Raw genomic sequence first — 7,547 nt, 5'->3', positions numbered from 1 at the left:
AATGCCACGCTGTTAACACATCTTGTTTATTTCTACTTGGTGAGTAAATTTGCTCAAAGTACTTATGTGTTTCCATGAGTAAGAACAACTTCTACTCATTCACAGTCCTTAGAAGACTAAGACTTGGATTAAGTGCATTGTCTTCAAAAGTTCTAAACCAATCATTTTCTCTCCCAAACAGCCTTTTGCAAATGACTCTACCTGTGGTTAGTGTCATTTTGGTTAGATAACGGTAAAGAGATACTTATGTGTTTGGCATCTTTCAAATAGCGTTTTGCATTAACTTCACTGGATAAATGACAGAAAGGCAAGTTTAAAAAAAAATGCCATTAAATCAGATCAAAGTACATGAAAATTGCAATTTAAGTAGCATAAAGCTTTTTTATTATGGCAAAACATCATATTATGCATTTTACATTTTCCCTTATTGCTTTTGATGCTGTTTTATGAAGCACTTCGAGTAATAAGGTTTTGCACAAAAGTGCAACTTCTGAAGAAAAAATTAGAGGGCACAGATAGAAGCTGTTTCCTTATTGTATGTCTCCTAAAACCAAATTAAAAAGAAATCTTTCTCCAATTCTGCTGTACGAGGAGTTTTTATGCAGCCATAGGGATAACACCACAGTCCTGCCAACAGAAGGATCATTGTAATTCTACTTCCATTTCCAGCCCTAAAAGCCATCAACTGTGTCTGTGAAATTTGAATAAAATGGATTGTATGTATCCTCAGAATGATTCAAATTCCTTTTCTGTATGATCTGTGCAGAGCCACTCACAGCCAGAGGTGGCACAGAGGCACTGAGGTGTGAGACAACAACTGATGTACTCCAATTTGCAAGTTCTCAGAGGAAAAAGAAGCCTGTGAACACTGGCCAAGGGTTCTGCATTGCCACTCATCAAACTGAACTACCAGCTACATGGCGACCTACAGACTGCCTGCGCATGTGATTCAGAGCCAGATTTCTTTCCAGGGAAGATCTCTAAACTTAGACAAAAACCAGAATGCCATACCTCCAAGAAAAGTACAGTTTGGAGATGCCTGTGCATGAAGTTGAAATACCGTTATTTTATTCTCAAAATATTTAGTATGTAGCTAGCTCTTCATCTAATGCCAACAAAAGCACCAAGCAAAAATACTAATTTTGAGTAAGCTGTTGTCTATAAGGCAGATAAAAACCAGGACACGCTCAGTGACTTTCAACAAGTGAGGAGAAGACACACAAATAGTAAAAGCACTCTAAGAAAGCTAGATGTGTTGATTACTGGCTTGGGTGTACAGCTTTCCCAGTGTTTCATGAACAGATGTAAGCGCATACCACAGTGCTGTCTGAGTTTTAACTAGTAAGACCATCTTTTAGGAGAACTGACGTTTTTATGGTTAGGGAAGTCCTGGTCCAATGGGTGGTTTCACCTCGAAAGCAAGAGAACGCCGTAGGACAAACCAATTTCTTTCCTCTGTGCTTGGTAAACGATAGAGGCGATGTTGCCTAAAGAGACTCGGATCATCCTGGAACCATCAGGCTGATGTCCGCACAATGCCAAGCAACTGGAACAGGTGCAGGAATACCTTCAGTTTGAGATTCTCAAGACTGTCAGTTGCGTTAGAAACATGAGCCTTTAGGTATCCTTGATTTTGTTGGTTTTTTTTTTTTTTTTTAATTTTCAAACACAAACCTGCTGGCATGAGGACAGGACAGTTATCTGAAAATGCAAAAGTTTTCCTTTGGAGCAGCCTTGCTTCCTTGCAGCTGACCACACTGGATCTTTACAAAGTAGGAGAAACATTTAGAGTGTGAGCATAGTCTGCATTTCCTATAGCTGTGGAGCATGTTTGAATCGTAGGACTCTATCACATCACCGCAGTGAGCACTTCATTTACCTCACCAGCTACCAAAAGCACAGAACCAGTGCAGGAGCAATCAGTCATTCAGCCTCGTGAAATGCCACTGTACACAGCAGATGACATTAAACAGTAGAAGACACACAGTTCGTTGTTGGTGGTCAGAGAAACTTTTCTAATCCAAAATAAGGAACTGCAAAGTCTAACTGAGAGCAGAATTTATTCTGTCACATCAGTTTAACTTCAGGGGATAGAAACACATGTAGGTTTTGAAATGGCAGACTCTTAGGCTACCCAGCTCTGCTGGCAGCACTGACACAGCTAAACAACTGAAAGAAGAGAGCTCTGCTAAAGAGAAGCAACTCTGTCTGGAAGAAAAAAACCCTTAAAACATAAGCAAAAGTAGTGCAATAAACAGCAAGACAAGTACCATCTTCGTGGCGTGTATGATACAACCTGGAAGGCAGAGTTTTAACCAGGAATCGCAGAACATTGACATACTGCTCCTGGTAATTTTATGAAACGGTGCATTTCAGCTGCAATGTTTTGAATGTTAACATCATCAAAATTAATTTATCCCACCCTCACGCTTGATTTTGCTGAATACCACGAGCTGTCTTCTTTTTAGGTGCATTCCACGTACTCGTTTTGTGGCTTTCTTCTCTTCCAAAGGAGGTAGCAGCAGGCATGTGTTAGACGTCCAGAAGCTGACGCTTGTTTTGGCCAGAGGAAAAAGGGCAAAGAAGGAACATCCCTCTTCACTGACAGGAGCTGAGCTTTTCACTAGTTAGTTTGTGGTGGTGCAAACCTTTCAGCTACGACTGCGCATGGGTGAGTTACTAGATTTTTTGTTTGGTTTTGATTGATACTATCTTAAGATGATGAAATAGCTATTTAAAATTACCTTGAATTGCAAATTTGTTACAGAATTAAGGGAAAAGATTAATAAAAGAGGTTTGAATACCATAATTTTAAGAAAAACAGTAGATTCATTACCTGTCCAGTTGCCATAAAGTAGATCCATGTCTGTAATCCACAAATAAAAAAAAGAGCTTTTTTTTCCCCTTTGGATCTGACACACTCATTTAGGATTTGGGTTTTTTTTCTCCTGGATGAATTAAAGCAGAAAAATACACTATCACAGTTTTATTTTCAACTGCACATTGCTTTTAACCTTCAATGAAGGTAACGTATTATTTAAAATAACCAAATAACGCTGCGCAGCTCTAGGGTAAGGTCAGCACATGGTCAGAACTTAGACAGATAATCTAGAGCAGAAAATATTTTGTGGGTGCCACCATGAGGCAACAGCATGTACTGCTGCTGTCACTCATGTTGTCCGAATAAAACTGGAACCGAGCAATCACAAATCATTATCTCCTTACGCACAGCTCTTTGGGCTGGTCCCCGAGATGCTCGGAGATACAGATTTGAAAAGGGAGTTTACATATTTATGAACGTGGTTAAAGGCTAAATGCATTATGTATGCTCTAGGCCACCACTGAATTGTGTCAGCATTCTTGCGGGCTGGGTGGAATGAACCAAAGTGTAGCTTTGCATCAATATTTATAAATGATCAACCGTCCCGGTGCTGAAAGGCGGAGCGCAGCTCTCAGAAATGCCGTTGTATCGCGATGCCATCTAGTGATGGGTTTGGAATGTGGGAAGGCGTCCTCCCTGCCTGCAGGTGTGGGAAGATCCCCGCTATCCGTGGGTTAAATACTGACAACCCATACTGGTTCTACACTGGAACACTGCGGTTTGGTTTTTTTCCTTAGGTAGAGCTACGGCAATCTGGAACTTGCTCAGCCTGTTGTGCCCTGCTCAAACGGGCATTAGTTTCTTTTCTTCCTACAATTCTCCAAGCAAACTACTTTGTTACTCCTCCAAGTAATTACCAGAAGCTTTTGCTGTATTTTCCCATTAGTTATAACCCAAGTTAAACAAGTACCGTTTTACAAATACTGGTACTTCTATACTTGAAATTCCCAGCACACTACAGACATATATGCTCTCAAAACTTGATCGGTGATATTGACAGCACAGTAACAATAAATATGAGATATCAGGACAAAAGTTAATCTAATACACACACCCACAAATCCTTAAAAGAAAAATAGATATATATTGGTTTTGGGGGTTTAGTTTTTGCAATCTGGAGGAAACAAATTTGGCAGCACTGCCATGCGTACAGCAAAACGTGACACAGGCCTCGCCCTATCTGAAGATGAGCAAGCCGATAGTCATCCAAATGATGCAGTTTTGCAGGATGACGTTAATTGGGCGCTGCTTAGAGCACTGCTTACGCATTGCTTATGTTAGATAAAGCTTACTGAGTAGATAAAAACGTTTTCCATGCTTCTCCAAAAATCATTTGTAATAAATACAAACCTGAACGGAATTAGCACTTTCTTTCCAGCCAGCTGCAGCCCCCTGCACATGCACAGTGTGTGCGCAGTCGGTACGCCACACAGATGCAACAGAAAGAAGAAGATCTGGGTAGACAGCAGACGAGCCTGAAGAAGCAGAATCTGTCATCCTTACCGCACATAGGATGTGAGTTCAGCCCAACGATGGCCTCTTGCTTGAAAAACCTTGTGCCTAACTGCTTCCTACCATGAGTTTAACAATCTGGCCGATGAAGAGTTCTCGCTTGCAGTAGCTGGGCTGTCTGCAGGGTAAAGTATTCTCAGCGAGAGCAGCAGTCGGCATCAAAGAAATGGATAAAAGTGCTTCCGTGGTCTGATCTCAGACAGGACAGCAAATCCTTTGAGCAGTGTTAGATGTAACAGAAATCACCTAACGGAAGCATTTGGATGCATAATGCTCTTGTTCCCCACAATACTGCCCTTTTGCTTCAAATTCCCCCAATTATATTTTTTAAGTGCTGATATTTTTGTTGGTCTTAAATAGGCAATTTCTTCCACTAGTCATCCAGGATTTATCAGTGAAGAGAAGGGAGCATAGTGTGCCGTGCAAGGCTACCATGATTTACAGTCCAGATTCCCTTGCAATATTTAAATAGCCTTGGCATTAACAGCAAACTGTCAGTGCAGTTTCCAAGGCTACATAAGAAAAGGATGCAAGTACGGGGCCTTAGGGAAGCTGAGAAAAGAAACCATCCAATTACTCCAGCGAAGTCAGGGGCAGCCTCAAGCAATGCAGCGCCAGCCACTGATGGGATCAGCAGTCCTAAAAGCCCACAGCTCGGTTTTCCCTTCCCCTGAACTGAGTTCTCTCAAATCAGCCGTTTTACAAGCATTGTCCCTTGGTGAACTGTTAAGGTATCGGGCGACACGTTTTCAGTAAAGACAAGTTGCATTTATTTCCCCCACTCCTTGCAGTATTTGTATTGAAAGTCCGCTTCGCTCATAGGAGTGCAGAGTTCAAAGGTTCTACCAGAGCGATACGTCTCCTGCCACTGAGCGCACCATTATTATGGCCATCGGTCCTCCTCCCAAGGACCATTGGGAATTGGTGACTGCATCTAAACAAGCTTACAACTACAAACAGGTTTAAAAGCAGCATTAAACTGGGACAGCCCACTTCCTACGAACAGCTCTTTCCAGACACATTTTGTACTGGGTGCTACACAGAAGGGATTCTGCTTTCTACTTCCAACTGACAAGAAAATGGTGGTGTTCCCTCCAAACTGGAAGTTCAAATGAAATCAGGAGCTGGTGGAAGGTAAGCTACAATGACCGTTGATGTCCAGGATTTATACGAACCCTTATTTCACTGTATGAATTATCTAAAGTGCTAACAATCCTTAAAGCAGCACACGAGCCTTAGTGCACCTACCTATGATAAAGATCAGAACTGTTTGTGCAGCCAGAAAGATTGCACTGTGACCCTCAATATAACTGGAAGTATGAATACTTCCGTGCAGCACTGCCAATTGCATCACCGCTGTGCTCAAATATATGGATTTTAAGCAACATAAAGACATTATGAAGTTTGTAACCAGCCATTTGTTTACCAGACGTGCTAACAGAGAGCTTTTTGTCCCATGGGAATGCTTTGGGATGGAGTGGAAATTGTCAGATAGGGCTACTTTCAGCCGCGTGAAAGTGCTATTGTTAACAAGAGTGAAACGTACTGAAGTCGTTATCTGCAAAATGGTGATAAAACAGTTATGAGGTCTACAGGCAGAGGAGGAGCTGGAAGCCCTCGTGCAGCACGACAGCTAGGCCACAGTCGCCATCACAGAAACACGGTGGGATGACACCCATGACTGGTGTGCTGCACTGGATGGCTGTAAGCTCTTCAAAAGGAAAAGACAAGGTGGAAAAGGCAGTGGAATGGCTCTCGATGTTAGGGAGTGTTTTGACTGCCTAGAACTCAGCAACTGTGATGGAGTGGTTGAATGGTTACGGGTAAGGATGAGGAAGAAGGCCAACGAGGCACGAATCCTCTTGGGAGTCTGTTATAGACCACCCCCTGAGGATGAAGAGGCTGCTGAAGTGTTCTACTGCCAGCTGGCAGAAGCCTCGAAATCACCAGCTCTTGTTCTCGTGGGGGACTTCAACTTACCAGACATCTGCTGGAAATACAACACAGCAGAGAAGCAGCAGTCCAGGAGGTTCCTGGCAGAGCTGGTAAGTGCACCCACCAGGGGAGATGCCTCGCTGGACCTCCTGTTTACCAACAGAGAGGGACTGGTGGGCGATGGGGTGGTCAGAGGCCGTCTGGGGCCTAGCAACCGTGAAAAGATGAAGTTTTCAATTTTTGGCAAAGTAAGGAGGAGGGGCAGCAAAACCCCTACCATGGACTTCCGAAGGGCAGACTGTGACCTGCGCAGGACTTCTGTTGAGAAAGGCCCTTGGGAGTCAGTCCTAAAGGGCAAAGGGGTCCAGGAGGGCTGGACATTCTTTCAGAAGGAAGTCCCCATGTGCCATAAGACAAACTGGCGGTGGAAACGATGGGCCTGGCTTACTGGTGGGCTGGGTAGTGTTAGGATAATGGCTGGACTTGATGATCTTGAAGGTCTTTTCCAACCAAAATGATTCTATGATTGTTCTACGCTTACTTGACCCAGCTCTTAGAATTAGGCTCTTTGAAGAGCTCCTTTTGAATCTGGTAACTTTGAAAGATAACTACATGACAAGAAAAGAAATAGCTGAACATAAAATTAGCAGTATTTTTTACTTGTCTTGGAACCAAGCATTTATTTCTCAATTTTTTTTTTACAAATAAGGTTTTATATAAATGATAGAGAGCAAAGTTTTCTGTCCCCACTAAAGAAATGAATGTACGCCTGGTCCCTTCACAAAGCAAGTTCGGTGTCAGTACCAAAGTAATACCCAGTGGGTCATGCACCACATTCTCAGGCACTGTCAACTAATGTAACTTTCGAGCTATTCCAATTTATACCAGCTTTTACAAATATTTGTATTCGATTATAACAATCTTCCCACACACCAGTTTAGGATCAGGTTCCCCAGTTCAGTATTTCCCTAATTAACCTCTTAAAAAGCAACAATAAAACCTTCTTTGGCAAGTTACTGACTGTGGGTTATGACCGTCACAAGCAACCACATCATACAGTTTCTTTCATAAAGAGATCACACAATTATTTTTCTCCTCCCCTAAGTCACTGGAAACTGGTTGCAGAACCCTGCTACTCTGAAGGGTAAAGCTTCCTCCCATCTTTAGGAGATCTCAGGAGTCTCAATACAAGCAACTTCTCTTGAATTCCAAGTTAATT

The sequence above is a fragment of the Leptosomus discolor genome, chromosome 12 (assembly GCF_034619465.1).
Source record: "Leptosomus discolor isolate bLepDis1 chromosome 12, bLepDis1.hap2, whole genome shotgun sequence".
In the NCBI taxonomy this organism is placed as follows: Eukaryota; Metazoa; Chordata; class Aves; order Leptosomiformes; family Leptosomidae; genus Leptosomus; species Leptosomus discolor.
The sequence above is the reverse complement of the archived record's forward strand: the minus strand, read 5'-3'. Positions refer to the sequence as shown.